We start from the raw sequence: 15,822 nt of genomic DNA, 5'->3' as shown, positions 1-15,822 counted from the left end.
CTTATGGTCTCTGAAGCTTTGGGGATAGCTCAGAGCAAAATAAAACAAATACCTTGCCACTTTAAAATATATTAATATGTATAATAATGTCTAAAACTACCTTTCAGTAGTGCTTTCTACTCTGATGAAGACTTGTAACTATCCCTCTCTGTACTGACTATAAACTTGTTGACATTTGCTTTCGCAAGTAATTTGGGCTTTTTCATCTTCTTTTTTAACGCCTGAAGATTCTTCATAGAATGGATTTTAAAACCATGGATACTCTGCTTCATGAAAACTGGCCCACTCTAAAATGTCTCACAGAAATAATACTTGAAGAGGTCTGCCTCTGTTTGTAGTGCAATGTAACTGCTAAGATAGCAGGCTTAAAATCTGTCATTGAGTCTCTGTGAACTTGGGAATCACAGGCTTAAATCACAGGCTTAATTTGAAGGGAGGTGGGAGAGGAAAGGAGACTTTTATGGGATAGAAAGTGAGAAACCTCCATAGAGCAAACTAAGAAACACTGACTTGGAAGCTTTGACTTCAAATAAAAAGGGTTTTTTTTTAGCTTTTCAGTTGTATGTAAAACATACTTGTGTATCTGCTTGGGAGGTGTTTAATAAAAAAAAAGGCAAACCATTTATCTTGATTAAAGAGCATCTTATTGTGGTTTAGTTTGAACCTGTGATTTGACTCATATTCACTGATTTATAAACAATGATAGCCTGTAAATCAAAGGCAGAATATCTATAGAAGCTTTTGTTCCTATTTAAAAACAGTAAGAACCAAAAAAAAAAATCACATTTTTTACTATATTATTGAAATCCTTACACATAGCAAGTCTGAACTGTTAAAGAAAGTAGACTCCAGCTATGACATAATTTAAAAGCTTGAAAATATCAGGTAAAATGAAAATTAAAAGCAAGATACAAGAAAATACCATTTTTGCTCTTTTACTCACAGCTATGCTGAGCTCACTGAAGATGCCATGAAGAGACGGAAAATTGAAATAGTGCTATCTGTTCATCATGTACTGTGTTCTCTCCAGTCTGCAGTGTGTATGAATAGAGACACCTCTGCTTCCATGGAATGGCAAAATAGAATAATTTAGCCAATAGAAATGTTCTTCAGCATTCAAAACTAATTATAGTATTGAAAAATACTTACTGTTGTTTTTAATCTCCTAAAAAATAGCATTTTAACAGTATGCATTCACTGTTACTCTTTTTCATTTTAGCCATCACGTAGTTTGCTTTTTCATATGTCCTTGGCATCTGTTTTAATCATGTGAATAACAAAGGACTAACAGGATCTTTTTCTGTAAGTTACATAAAGTACATTCCACTCTGAAAGGTAAAAGAAAAAATTACTAAACGGGGCATTGTATTTCTGTAACTATCCTATTATATAGAAAAATTATTTATTTACTTTAAATATATTGTTAATGAATTCAAAATGAGTCTTGGAACTGAAGAATTAGTATTGTTTAAATACTTGAACTTTTTCAGTGGATTCTGCTTCCGAGGTTGGTTTCTTCCTCCTTCTTACTACTCATTTCTATTATTAGAAGTTTTTCAGAACAAATCCTGGCTGCCATCCCATGTTTGCCTCTCTCATGGCTTTCAGTGACTCTATCAGTAACATTTGGGCAGTAAAGCCTTTCCGGTTGTTTGCAGCTGAGTTGCTAATTATATTTTTGTTACTTGGGAAGACAGTGGATCCATGATATTCTCAATTTTGCTACTTCTCATGGCTAACAGGTGTAACAAGTGGGACAAGTACATAAAATCTCAAAGAGTCAAAGTCGATTGACTAAATTAGATAATTCATTCAATAGCCATATGGGTGAATAGAAGTTGTGACAGGTATTTCGTTGTCATTTATACTCTGCATGGCTACTTTGAGAACCTCATCCTGAATTCATTAGGCAATCTCTTTTTAGCAGTATTTGTCCAGTCAAAACAGATTACAAAATTTCTCAGTAGTCAGAAACCTTGTAGAAACAGGAAAATAGTATTTTTTTCATTTTATCTGAAAAAATAAACCTGTTTCTGATTTTCAAGCAGAAGAAAATGTGGTTTATTCTGTACTCTGATTCGTTATTCTCTGCTGAGAAAACTGGAGCATCCTTACTTGCGCCAGTAATGAATCTAAGAAACAATATTGTTCTAAGCAGCTGACAAATATCTGGATGATGCTAATGTTATCCCTACTCTCTTGTGGTAAATTACACTGACTGGGAAGATGATGGGTTAATATAAAGGTACAACACATGTTTTTACTTGCATACTTTATAACCAAAGCAAAGACATTACAAAAATATACAGAAAATTAAATAAGACGTATAACAAGACAGTTTGTTATAGTTAACCAAATTCTGGAAGCTTGAAACAAACAGGATAAAAGGCAAATTAGAGTCTTTGAATCCAATCTTCAGGTGGAAATGAGTTTCACCTTAGATACTTCTTTTGAAAGAGTGTTTTTCAGGTTTCTGGAAGAAGGTTTGTTTTGTCTTTTTCTTTTTTAACTTTGTCAAGCAGAATCCTGCTATGTCTCACCTAGCATCAAAGCACACCACTGTCTACATTTTTACCTGGTTAAAAACAAAGAGGTTTGGTTGTGTCGGTGTTACTGAAAAGACTCTAATGGCATTATCAAGAACAGCAGTGGCAGAACATGAAAAACCCTATTTTCCTAGAACCAGTGCTGTCAGATCACAGCAAAGTATGTAAATTTGGTGCAGGGAAGGGTGAGATACAGCTTGCTTTTTATTTCTAGACCAACTTGACCATGTTTAAAAGGTTTTTGTAGAAGCTCATGAACATTTTGTCATGAATAAGTGTTTCTGAGACTTGAAGGCCCCACGTTTGGCATGGTTAGGAACTTGCAGAGAAAGCTTGATTCAAGCATTTGAATGTGAGCTCATTCTCTAGGTAGGTAACTGTTGTTTTTTTGAACACAAAAGCAAAATGAGATAGTTTAGTTTAATTTACCACAGGCAATGCAGAAAGAAGCATCAATCATAATCCTTGTAGTCTCCCAACGCAGAGTTGACATGGTCACAAAAGACTTATCAACATGAAAATATCTACCTTTAGTTAAAAAAAAAAAGCTTGAAAAACCCAAAACAGCCTCTCCTCTGCTACGTTTCCCAGCCCTGTCAAAAAGGAATGAGAAGTTTTTGAGGCCATTAGATTCTCTGTGACTCTTAGTTGTGTCATAAAACACAGCCTTTTGCATGAATATAAAATTTTGAACAGTCTAAATAAAATCTTCACTAAAAAATAATAATAGACAAAACATTCCAGAAGACTGGATGGTGTCAGGTCTGCTTGGGCACTGTAACTAGCACAGGCAAATAAGGAATGTTCAAGGCAGGGTAAAGACTGTTAAAAATGCAAGACCAAACCAAGTGAAAAAAGAAAATTATTTTCATTGACTATACATTGTGTTACCACATAGTGGTAAATAAAAAAAAGTCCATGCACAGAAAAATCAGTGAAAGTTGCCGGAAATAAATCTATGAGATAATCAGAAGTAAATAACGCTTATAGTGAACCACCAGAAACAGAAGATGCAATCTGCTTGTATGCGTAAATCATTTAGGATGTAGTTCAGAACTACCATGTGTGGTATTTAGAAAGGAGAGAAAAAAGGAAGATAGTATTTTTAAACAGATATTAAAGTACTTTTTGATTTGTCGAGATATGGAAATTAATTCCTATAAAAAGAAACACTTGTTTTACAACTTTTTCTTTACCATCAAGATATTTAGAGTGGCATTTTGTAATTGATCCTGGATTTGACTAGCAGCAGACATACTGTTACATAGTTCCCATCTCTTTGCTGTATGATTACTTTTAAAAAAGTAGACATATGTCAAACAGTTCACGATCGGTACTAAGGGTTTTTTAAAACATTTTAAAAGAAATGGAAACTTCATTAAATGAAAAAATTGTGAAAGCAAATAAATGTATAATGACTGCTTAAGCAATGAATATTAGGCAATAATAAGTATTTTTATTTCTGTACCTGTTGGAGAATAGTTCAAAATCAGTGAGATGATGAAAATACTCCACTAAATTTGGATCTCCTGGATTTAAAACTATTATCAGCTGTTTAACAGCTGATGTGCCTACTGCACTTATATCCTAAGCCACTGGAGATGAAAAGTCTTTTCTGTTTTTAAATAAAAAAGATGATGGATGACACAGAAGATTTTTCAACAGGAGCTGCCTATTGAAAAGTGTGTTAACAGTGGTCACTTCTACTCTTGGCAACTGGAGTCATGTTACATGAGAGATGCATGTCTGCATCCCAGATGAGGCTTTCCAAACAAGCTCTTGCTGCTTGCATGGTAATGAAGCACTCCCAAACAGTGTTGAAAATAGTCAGCCGGACTGATAAGTTTTTTAGCATATGACTCAAATCAGTATGCCAGCCACATTTCACGGGCTGCAGTTGGTGCCTGCTGAGTGGATGAGAGGTCATGTTCGTTTTTAATTACACATACCCCATGATCAGCGAGCAGTGCTGTAGTTTCAGCCTGGCCTTTGTAGGTTGGGTAGTATAGGATGCAGGGCAGTGTCTCAACCCCAGACAAAAGTGTGGTGCATCAGACTTCTCTAGGGGAACAGGTTGGTATAAATGCTAGAGAAAGAGAGGTGACAATTACGTGAAAGAAAAAAACTTTTGCATGGTCTGCTCTTCCCCACTCAACTTCGTGATATGATGGAACACTAAGTGATCATTACTCAAGGTGCAACAACATAAAACTTCTTACCTGAAGCTAGGGATTTTTATTTTTCTAGCCAAGAAAATAGGGTGAGAGAGAAAAGGAGATAGAACAGCAGAATAGAAAATGTGGGTGATAGGAAAGAAAGGAAAGGAATCCCCCATAAGCATGGAGAAAGTTGATATCCAAATGTGGTGGTATCACCAAGAGCTTAGAAATCAAGTTTTGGGATTTATATCTACCCCTGGACATTCATTCTCAGGGACAATGGAGTGGAGGAGCTGGTCTTGCTTTTCCTTTATAGAGTGTCTGTTCCACTGCCATCTAATTCCTGTTTTTTCTGGATTCATCTCAGCATTTCACTGCTTTGAACTGCTGCCTCACCCTTGGATTTCATGGCAAATTAAATTATGCACCTAACACTTTAATCTCACGACTGCGCTGTACCTAGTGGACTGTTCCAAAAATCTGTTAATATTTCTAGCTAGAGATTGGAAATCAGACATCAGTTTCTGAAAGAATTCTCTGCCTTCAGGACTGGGCTCTAATTCCTGTTCATCGCAACTTGCTGCTTGTTAAAAACAGTTTCATTAAATGCAGCACAGCTCAGGATTATCAAGATAATTAAGTTTGCAATGATCCATATGACACTGAGTGAATAAAAGCTATCAGAAATTCCTAATATGAGTACAATCCCCTTAAGACTAAAATTCATTATTCTTCGCAATATAAACTCAAACATTTTAGTGTCTAGGCCACAAAGTATTTTCCCAATTTTCTTGGGGGAAAAATTGAGATTACATAGGCCGAGAGATTAAATAGGATCAGAGGCTTTTCCCCAGGTAACCAACAGGCACCATAAACCAATGGAAAGGACAGAAGGTGCAGTCTTGCTCTAGCCGGGCTCCTTCATCTGCTCATCAGCAGGAAGGAAAGCCTGCAATTCACCCTCCAATATGCTGCATATGCTGCACTATTCCAGTAGCTCTTAAAGGTTGCAGCTTTAATACATTGACTCTGACAACCTGACAGTATTTTAGCAGTGTTCTCCCATTTAACCATTTTTACCCTTTTTCATTTCATGCAGTAGCTTAGTAATCAGAATAATGCCTTCATCCATTGAAGATCCTACTATGGCTATATCCTAACAAAGAGGGTTTCAGCACCTGCTTTTTGGGATTCAAGATGATAAAGTTGGGTTGTGTTTTCTTGATGTCCTGAGTCCTGTTGAAATATACACATTGGTCAAATTAAAAGTCTTTGGATATGACTAAGTCAAGATGGATCACAGCAGCACAGTAGAGGGAGGGATGAGGCCATTTGAGATGAGCAGCTGGAGGAAAAAACAGTGTTTGCACCTTGCCAGCAGGACTAGCATGGAGAGGGGAGTGTGGCTGCTTCTGCCTTATCCCAACAACAACCACTGCAAGTACTGTGGGTCATCCACTGTATTTATTTAAGGGAGGAGGATTACTCATCAAAAATGGAGACTTGCAAATCCAGAGCATCACCTCGATGATCAAACAAAGCCCCAGTGCTTCCCACAATAGCACTGGACAGCTCTTTTCCTTGATTGATAGACTGAACTCAGCATACCATCACTTTGCCTTAATATATGTCTGAGATGTTGTGAGGTTTTTTTTTAGATACTCAGTTTTTTATTTACAAGTTTTAAGGGCAATAGAGAAAAGCAATTCTTTATAGAAATAGATATTCCCTGTCCTATTCACAAACCAGATGCTTTAACAGGTGCTTTTCGAGGGCTGGACAGGTCAGAGCATGACTGTTCTGTAATGCGCAATGTCTGCTCTTTTTCACGTTGGCTCCAGGCCCTGTGGAGATTAGTGGGGGCTCAGCCCAGACAAGACAATGAAAAGCAAAAGAATTATGCACAAATCTGCGCACAGACATACAGACCTCCCTGAAATACTCTTTCTTGTGTGTGTGAAGCAACAGATTTCTAATTTCTGCTACTGTGGAAAACAAAAACTTAATTCAACCAGTGAACATGCTGTCTTAATTCACCTGGGGGAGATCCAAGGCATTTTCCTCATGGTGATTAACAGCTTTGCAACCCACCAGTGCCTACAAAGGCACTGTGAAACAAGGCTTAGATGGACTTGGAGGAGTGGAAGAAGCTGGAGATGAAAGCCCAGTGTTCAGTTTCATTACTCTGCAGACTAAAGAAAAAATCTTTCTGAGTAGAGCACAGTGGCAGAACATAACAAAGTATTTATTATTGCATTTAATTAGTACTAGTTTCAATTTGAAGATTGTTAAGTAGTCTTTTGTTTTCACAGGATTCTTTTTCAGTTGAAGTGTGGTGCAGTTCTGTGTAAATCAACAGATTTTTATAACTGTAGATACGTAATCATGTCAAAATCAGAAAACACATATGTATGAGAGACGAAAATGGACATTGATTCTAGGCATAAGTATTCTGTTTGAAATCTCTGTGTGAAAATGATTCAGCAGCAGCTGAATTGTAAAGATAGAATGCTGAAGTCTCCTCACTGTTGTGTTAAGCTTATGCTATCTGAGAAACATGAGCATTGATGTGCTATTCCACGAGCCATATGAAGGGAGAGAAACACCAAAACTGTGTCCTGTTTTTAGTATTCAGTTTTTGGAAGAATTTTCCACTGCTGAAAGGGAAGTAACAGTGGGAGTTTTGTGAATGGTCTAGATGATAAATAACTTGAATCACACACAGACTGAGGAGTCACAGGGGTTCAAATCCTCCCCCCTCTGAAGTTGATGGGAGACAGCCAACCTGCACAAGTGCTGTTTTGGCTTTCCCTACAATGTTGCAAGATTTTTGTTCATAATTTTGTTTGCTAAACAGACCAAGTGTTGTGGAAGGAGAAGGAAAAGCAGGAGCTACTTTTTCTATTGCAAATGACAGTCAGAAATACTCACTGATCTCCATCAGTTTTATTCCCTGTAACTAGACTTTGGATCTCAGTTGAAAATTTTCTCGCATGTGGGGAGACAGGTGTCTTTAAGACATGAAACTAAAGAAAAGCTTTGAAACCAAGCTGCCCCCAGGAAGAGCATTTTGAGAAACATGGTTCAAGCACACACACATGCAGTTGGAAGCCCATCTGAATGTAGTTCACCACTCACACTAAACAGGTTTCAACACTCTGAGAGGATATAACTAGTCACCACCAAAACTCTCTTTTCCAACACTTCTTTCTATAAAATATTCTATAAATTCTCCTTATAGGAAGAAGCTGTTTGAGCAACTTTCAATAAATTAGAGTTTAGTTGAGATTGGTTTGAAGTGCCACCTTCTTTCTGCTGCACACTGAGGAACTGTAGGACAAAGAAGGAGGATAATTAGGAAAAATATGAGAGCAAAGAATTTCAGAAGTTGTGTGTGTGCCAGCAACAGGTAAATGGTTTGCTGATTGAAGTATACTGCCTTCGGGAAAAAAAATCGTCACAAAAGTACATTGGTATAATCTGAATGCTCTTTTACTGTGCACCCAATACTTGAAAAAAAGGAAGTCTTACTATATGCCGAAGGAGATTCTGGCATTTCATTTACACGCATAAAAAAATGTTTGAAAACATTAGTATGAAAAGGCAATGAATCTCTCTGCTAAAACTGTCTGTGTCTGTAAGAGATAAGAGGGCAGGAAGAAGGAGAAAGAACAGTAATTTCTTTTAAATTATTCTTGTAATCCATTTACTTACAGCACAGCACCTACAAAACACCTTGCAATGACTGGGCAGATGCTCTGGCAGAAATAAGTACTCTCACTGTTCCCTCACTTTTCCATTTCCTTGCAGTTCACTTTTTTTTCTAAAGTTGTGAATGCTTCAGCTCAGGTATTGTTCACAGTGACATGCTAATAGAGACCTCTACTCATCAATGCAATAGAAATTATTAACATGTAGGAATTATTAGCATACTACTATTCATGTGGTTAAACATGCATGTGAAGTCTTTGGTGGGCTTTTGCTTTGCAATCTCTACAGCTCAACTTGGTGGCTCCCACAAAGTCCTCTGTAGGGGGGAAACCTGCAAAACTTCTGCCAGTCATCCCAAGGACTGACCACTCAAGGCCTTGCCCTGCAGTAGAGGGGAGGAGTTACTGGGGAAGGTTTGTCTTGTTTAACATTATTGTTTTGCCCAAAGGAAGATATTCTGGTCAAGCCTATGAAGCCCAGCTCCATTCCGGAATTTTGAAGGAAAAACTTCTCAGAAGGATGAGCAATGGGCCTTTAAGTGCCCATCTAGTGTCTTTAAATGATTCGTAAGAGGGAATAAGTGTTGCTTGTGCTACATTTGATAAAGCTTGAGAAGTGTAAAATATATCTCAAAAGTTATGAGGAAGGCTTAGGGACAGTCAGTGAGGCACAAACAGCAGCAGGGACAGCAGTGGCAGCTACAGTAAGTTCTGGGGGCTGACCGTGAGAATGAGCAGGGCAGGGGGTTCCTGGAGTCAGGGACACCCAAGCAAGGGCCTAAAGAAATCATACAAGGAGCTGCCTTCACCTGGCTTGTTCAGCCTGCTGCAGATTCCTCACAAGAGGGGCAGGCACTGATCTCTGCTCAGTGACAGAACCCAAGGGAACAGCAGGAAGCTGTGTCAGGGAAGGTTCAGGCTGGGTGTTGTGAAATGGTTCTTCACCTGGAGGGCGGCTGGGCACGGGAACAGGTTCCCAAGGGAAGGGGTCACAGCACCAAGCCTGACAGAGTTCAAGAAGCGTTTGAACATTCTCAGACACAATCCTCAGGATGGGGCTGTGTGATAGACACAATGATCTTGATAAGTCCCTTCGAACTCAGGAGATTCTGTGGTTCCCTGAAGAGTTGAGAGACATGGAGGCAGCTCTCTCAAGCAGGGTGATGTGTCAAGGGTGTTGCCACAGGCAACCATGGCATATTTCAGTGACAAAGGAATCTTCCTTTGGTGAGGGGAGAAGTAACAGTGGTGGACAGGAGAAGTAACACTGGGCTGAACAGGAGAAGTTGGGCAGCAAGACCAAGAAAGGATACCGGGTGGTCGAGGTCACGTACAGGCTGCTGATCCGGAGAAGCCTGTTGATGAGGCCTTCTTGGTTTGGCTGCAGGGCACATCATCCTCACCACCTCTCATCCTCATGGGAGGGTCCAACCACCCAGACATCCGCTGGGAGAGCAATACAGCCAGCTGTAAGCAATCCAGCACACTCCTGGAGTGTGCAGAGGACAACTTCGTGGTCCAGGTATTGGCCAGATCAACTGAGGAGAAGCATGGCCGGGCCTGGTGCTCACTGATGGGGATGAGCTCATTTGAGAGGTTAAGTCTGGATGCAGCCTGGGCTGTGGTGACCATGCCCTGGTGAAATGTGTCATCTCATGGAACGTGGGCCTGGCAAGGAGAATGGTCAGGACCCTGAAGCTTAGAAGAGAAAACTTCGACCAGTTGAAGGAGTTGGTGAATGAGATGCCTGGAGAAACTGTCCTAAGGACACGGGGCTGACCCGAGCCAGCAGCACTTAAAGGCCATTTTTCTTAGAGCACAAGAGCTCACCATCCCAATGTGTAGGAAATCTCACCAGGCAGGCAAGAAAATGGCACAGCTGAGCGAAGATCTGCTCCTCAAATTGAGAAGAAAGAAGAAAATGCACAGCCAGTGGAGGAGGGACAGGTGACTTGGGGAGAGTACTGGGATATGGTTCAGATGTGTACAGACAGCATGAGGAAGGCCAAGGCACAGATGGAACTGGGCTTGGCAAGACATGTGAAGAATAACAAGAAGGAATTTTGTTAAGGATATAGGTAAGAAGGAAAAGGGAAAGGAAGCCATGGTCCCGTTTAAGTGAGAATGGAGAACTGGTAACAGCAGATACAGAGAAAGCTGAATTACTCAATGAGTTCCTCCCCTCAGTCTTCGCCGGCTTGTAGTCAGGTTACCGTATCTCTCAAGTTCTTAAAATTTAGGTGGGAGCTGGGGGACTGAATCTGTGCACAGAGAGCAGGTTCTGGGCCACTTCGTGAAACTAAACAACCACAAGTCTATGGAATCTGACAGCATGCATCCCAGGGAAATCCCATTCCTGAGGGGAACTGAGTAATGCTGTTGGCAAACTTTTGCCATAGTATTTGAAAAGTGGTGGCAGCAAGGCCAAGTACCTAGTGACTAGAAAAAGGGAAACATTGCTCCCTTTTTAAGAACGGAAGTAAGGAAGGTGTGGGGAATTACAAACCTCTTAGCCTGACCTCTGTACCTGGGAATTTAATGTTGCAGATCCTCATGGAAGCACTGTTAAATCACATACAAGATAGGTGATCAAGGAGGTGATCTGAGACAAAACAGCATGGCCTGACAAAGAGCAGATCATGTCTGACCACTCTGCTGACCTTCTATAATGGAGTGACAGCAAGAGTCAACATCTCACAATTTGATGCACATCGGTGCTGTGAGTGAGCCAGTAGACAGCTTGGTCCTGATCTGAATTTCTAACTCTTCTGCACTGTGGCAGTCCTAGTCACAGAGTGTACAGAGTAGAAGAAAACTGTAGTTCAATACAAAAATTGAATACACTTTGTCTTGGCCCAGTAATTAATTTTTTTTATCACCTCTGTCTTGCTTGAAAGTAACAGTATTCTGGGTCCACCATTGTTTTTTAGGGATTTTAGTAGTCTTCAGATGTCAGCTGGAGTCTATAGCCTGTACTGCCATTAGGGGTATTAAAGGTGAGGCTCTACACAGAGCATACTATGCAGTACTCTGCTGTGATACAGAAGAGTAGTTGTAATCCAGCTTCCCTTTTCACTGCCATCTTATAAGAAAACTGGTAAGAAGAGAAGATATTCTGGGTGATATTTGAGATAAAGTGTAAAAAATGGATGATATGAAAGGACAAGATGCTTTCCAGTAAGATAACTGGTGTTGTTCGCACCCGACCAGAAAGGATTTTTCTCCTTTTATTTTCAGCTGATCATAGAATGGAAATGCAATACAAGGAGAAATGGCGTAGCCATAGGAAATACTCAGTACAAACTCTTATAGGTAAGGGTAACGTAGATGAGGATGATAAAAGCAGCAGGCAAACTTCTAGACTGTTGCCCTCATTACCTTCAGAATCATTGCAAGGGTCTCTTTAGATTTTCCAGTGCATTTTGTAACTGACATTAGATTCCTGAGCCCAAATTTGATGGTTGGAATTAACTTTATTTTTGGAATTGTTAGGACCAGTTTTGTTATAAAGTAGTATAATTTGCGACTCTAGTAGCAGGACATACAGTAGTACCCTTCGCAGTAGGATGGGCTACCTGTCCCTGTGTTGCTCAGAGGCGTGGGATGTCCGCCGGAATCTATGAGATTGGCTTCTTGTTGCCCGAGATTCCCTGGAGGGATCCCATTGTGCCCGCTGACGGTGCTCATTCCTCCCCAAGCGCACTGAGTCATCCCGTTCATGCCTTGCAGCTTGGTTCCAACTATGAGAAGTTTCAGAAGCCCTGTCCTGAGCCCTGCCATGCTGCCATCTCCTGCTGCTTGAGGAGTCAAAACTCTGGGCCTGTTGACCCCTGCTCTGGCCATCATGGTTCCGCCTCCAGGACCTGCTTCGGTCCCTTTCCCAGTCTCTGACACGGCTATTGCCACGCTCTCTGCTGGGAGATCTGTGTTGCCTATGGCCTGAGGAATGATACTGCCTCCTGTCTGCAGAGTGGCGACGATGTCTCCTTCCTTGATTGCGTCTGATGGAGCTGGTGTAGTGCCCTATCGAGTACACCTCATAGGTATTGTCACCCACTTTGCGGAGGAGGTATCGGAAAGGCTCCCGGCAGATCGGACAAACAGGTCTATTGCGGGACCATTCCAGTATGCAAGGAAAGCAGAAAGCATGGCCGCACCAGCTCACTGAGACTGGGTTGTTAATGGTGTCCAAGCAGATTGGGCACATTTGGTTCTCTGAGTTATGTGGAGACTCAGCCTGGAGTTCCTCGTTGTTGCTGGCAAGAGAGGAAGATGTGCCATCTTCTGCCAAGCCCTTCTCCAACGCCATCTGGCACTGCAAACCAAAGAGACACAAGGCTCCTGCCCTGCCCTGGAGACACAATCCAGAGATGTGGTCTGCAGACAGCAGCCAAGCTGTCCACATCAAGCACAAAAGAGCTGCCCCTTCTACCTTGAGGCTGTGCTTGAACTTCCACAAGGGCCAGGGACTATCCTGGGGCAGACAAGTGACACCAGAGGTGTCACTGCATGTGGCAGCTCTCAGGGCAGGGCAGTGACTGACCTCTCTGTCATGTGCAAGCAGGAAACGTGAAGGTTTAAAAGCAGTTTCTGGCCTCTCAGCAACAGCAGCTAAAGCCTGGGAATGTGGCAGAGGTTGGGACCAGCTCCCAGGTCCTGCTGCTGTTACTGCATAGGAAATCCTCTCTATGCCCTCCGAAGGCAGCCAATGGGATGGGGGTCCATCCTTCCCCCACCTGCCAATGTCTGTCCTCTTTGGAGCAGGGCAGGCATTCTGGCCCTTCAGGGCTGCCACACATTGCAAAAGGGATTTTTGTCACACATGTCACAATGACTCTGATGACACCACAGGGCTTTCAGGAACTACACACAGAAGACACAAGCTCTGACCTCAGGGAACAAAAGCTTCTCAGGTAGACTGTCTCACTAGGCTGCCTTGCTATCAAGGAGTTTCCTCTTTCTGTATTTTTTATAAAGTTACAGGTTTTACCATTCATACCCAGCACTACGTTCTGGTTTAGGAACAAACCAGCTTAAGGTGGTTTTTTTAGCTTCTACCTACTAGCTTATTATCCTCTTAACTTTGGACACGCTTACGTAGGCCTCTAGATTCATGGATCTGTTTTTTGATGGAGGAGAGATTCTATTCTCCAAGCTTGATGGTTGGAATTGGCTTTATTTTAGAAATTGTTAGTAGGACCAGTTTTGATGTAAAGTGGTACAATTTGGGACACAAGTAGGAGGACATATAGTAGTACCCTTCTTGGTAGGGTGTGCTACCTTTCCTGTGCCACTCAAGGCTGTGGGATGTCCATCAGGATTGATAGGATTGACTCTGTGTTGCCTGAGGTTCACTGGAGGAAACCGTTTGTGCCAGCTGATCGGGCTCACTCCTCCCCGAGGAGCTGGGGACATCCTGTTCAGGCCTTGCAGGTTGTTCCTCGTGATCCCTCCTCCTTTGCTCTTCTCTTCGTGTTTGTTGCCAAACACGGTGGGCCCTCCTCCGAGATCGTCCTCTTGTTGCCCGAGATTCCCTGGAGGGATCCCATTGTGCCCGCTGACGGTGCTCATTCCTCCCCAAGTGCACTGAGTCATCCCGTTCATGCCTTGCAGCTTGGTTCCAACTATGAGAAGTTTCAGAAGCCCTGTCCTGAGCCCTGCCATGCTGCCATCTCCTGCTGCTTGAGGAGTCAAAACTCTGGGCCTGTTGACCCCTGCTCTGGCCATCATGGGTCTGCCTCCGGGACCTGCTTCGGTCCCTTTCCCAGTCTCTGGCACGGCTATTGCCACGCTCTCTGCTGGGAGATCTGTGTTGCCTGTGGCCTGCGGAATGATACCTCCTCCGATATCTCCTTCCTCGATTACGTCTGATGGAGCTGGTGTAGTACACATCATAGCTATTGTCTCCCACCTTGTGGAAGAGGTATCGGAAGGGCTCCTGGCAGACCGGGCAAATAAGTTTGATGCGGGACCATTCCAGTATGCAAGAAAAGCAGAAAGCATGTCTACACCAGCTCACGGAGGTTTCCTCTTCAATGGTGTCCAGGCAGATTGGGCAAAAAGCTCTTCGAGGGATAGGCAGGAGTTCCTCATTGTTGCTGGCAGTAGAGGAAGAGGAGTCATCTTCTGAGAAGTCCTCCGCCAACGCCATCTGGCACTGCAAACCAAAGAGACACAAGGCTCCTGCCCTGCCCTGGAGACACAATCCAGAGATGTGGTCTGCAGACAGCAGCCAAGCTGTCCACATCAAGCACGAAAGAGCTGCCCCTTCTACCTTGAGGCTGTGCTTGAGCTTCCACAAGGGCCAGGGACTATCCTGGGGCAGACAAGTGACACCAGAGGTGTCACTGCATGTGGCAGCTCTCAGGGCAGGGCAGTGACTGACCTCTCTGTCATGTGCAAGCAGGAAACGTGAAGGTTTAAAAGCAGTTTCTGGCCTCTCAGCAACAGCAGCTGAAGCCTGGGAATGTGGCAGAGGTTGGGACCAGCTCCCCAGGTCCTGCCCCAATTGCAGTATAACAAACCTCTCTCACATACAGATTTCCCCAGTGGAGCAGGGCAGGCATTCTGGCCCTTCAGGGCTGCCACACACTATAAAAGGGGCTGATGTCACACATGTCACAATGACTTTCTGATGACACAACAGGGCTTTCAGGAACTAACAGAAGACACAGGCTCTGGCCTTGGGGAACTAAAGGTTCCCAGATTCACTACGCTGCCTTGCTTTCCAGGAGTTTCCCCTTTCTGTATTTTTTATATAAAGTTGCAATTTTGCCATTCATACCCAGTACTGTGTTTTGTTAGAAATAAACTATATTGAGGCATTTCTTACTCTGCTGCCTTTGCAGGTCTGATTTCAGGTCCTCCTGCTCAGCACTGAGGAGGCCACACATGGACTACTGTGTCCATTGTGAGACTCACCCTCATGAGAGAGGTGTGAAGGAACTAGAGGATCTCCCCTGTTAGGAAGTGCTGAAAGCGCTGCCTACAGACTCTGAATGGGGTATTTTTTCAAGGTATATCCATACCTGAGGGGAGTGTGCAGAGAAGACTGAGCCAGGCTCCTCTAAGGGATGCCCAGTGGTGACAGGTAAAAAGCAAAATACTGCAAAGCAAAAATATTCCCTCTGAACATCAGGAAACCTTTTTTTTTTGCTATCACAGTGACTGAGCAGTGAAAAATCTAGCCCAGGGTGCTCATGGGATCTCCTTCCTTAGAGAAACTCAGAAGCTGCATGACCATGGTCTCTGGCCATCATCATTCAGTGTGTCTCCTTGAGCAGGGGAGCTTGGACCAGTTGATGTCTGGTGGTCCTTTTTCACCTCAGTCATATTGAGGTGATTCTGTGCGTCAAAGCACACCGGTGCAAGCTAAGAAAGTCTGTTGGGGTTGCCTGATGTGGGAAG

The sequence above is a fragment of the Serinus canaria genome, chromosome Z (genome assembly GCF_022539315.1).
Source record: "Serinus canaria isolate serCan28SL12 chromosome Z, serCan2020, whole genome shotgun sequence".
In the NCBI taxonomy this organism is placed as follows: domain Eukaryota; kingdom Metazoa; phylum Chordata; class Aves; order Passeriformes; family Fringillidae; genus Serinus; species Serinus canaria.
This window is presented reverse-complemented; position numbering follows the sequence as displayed.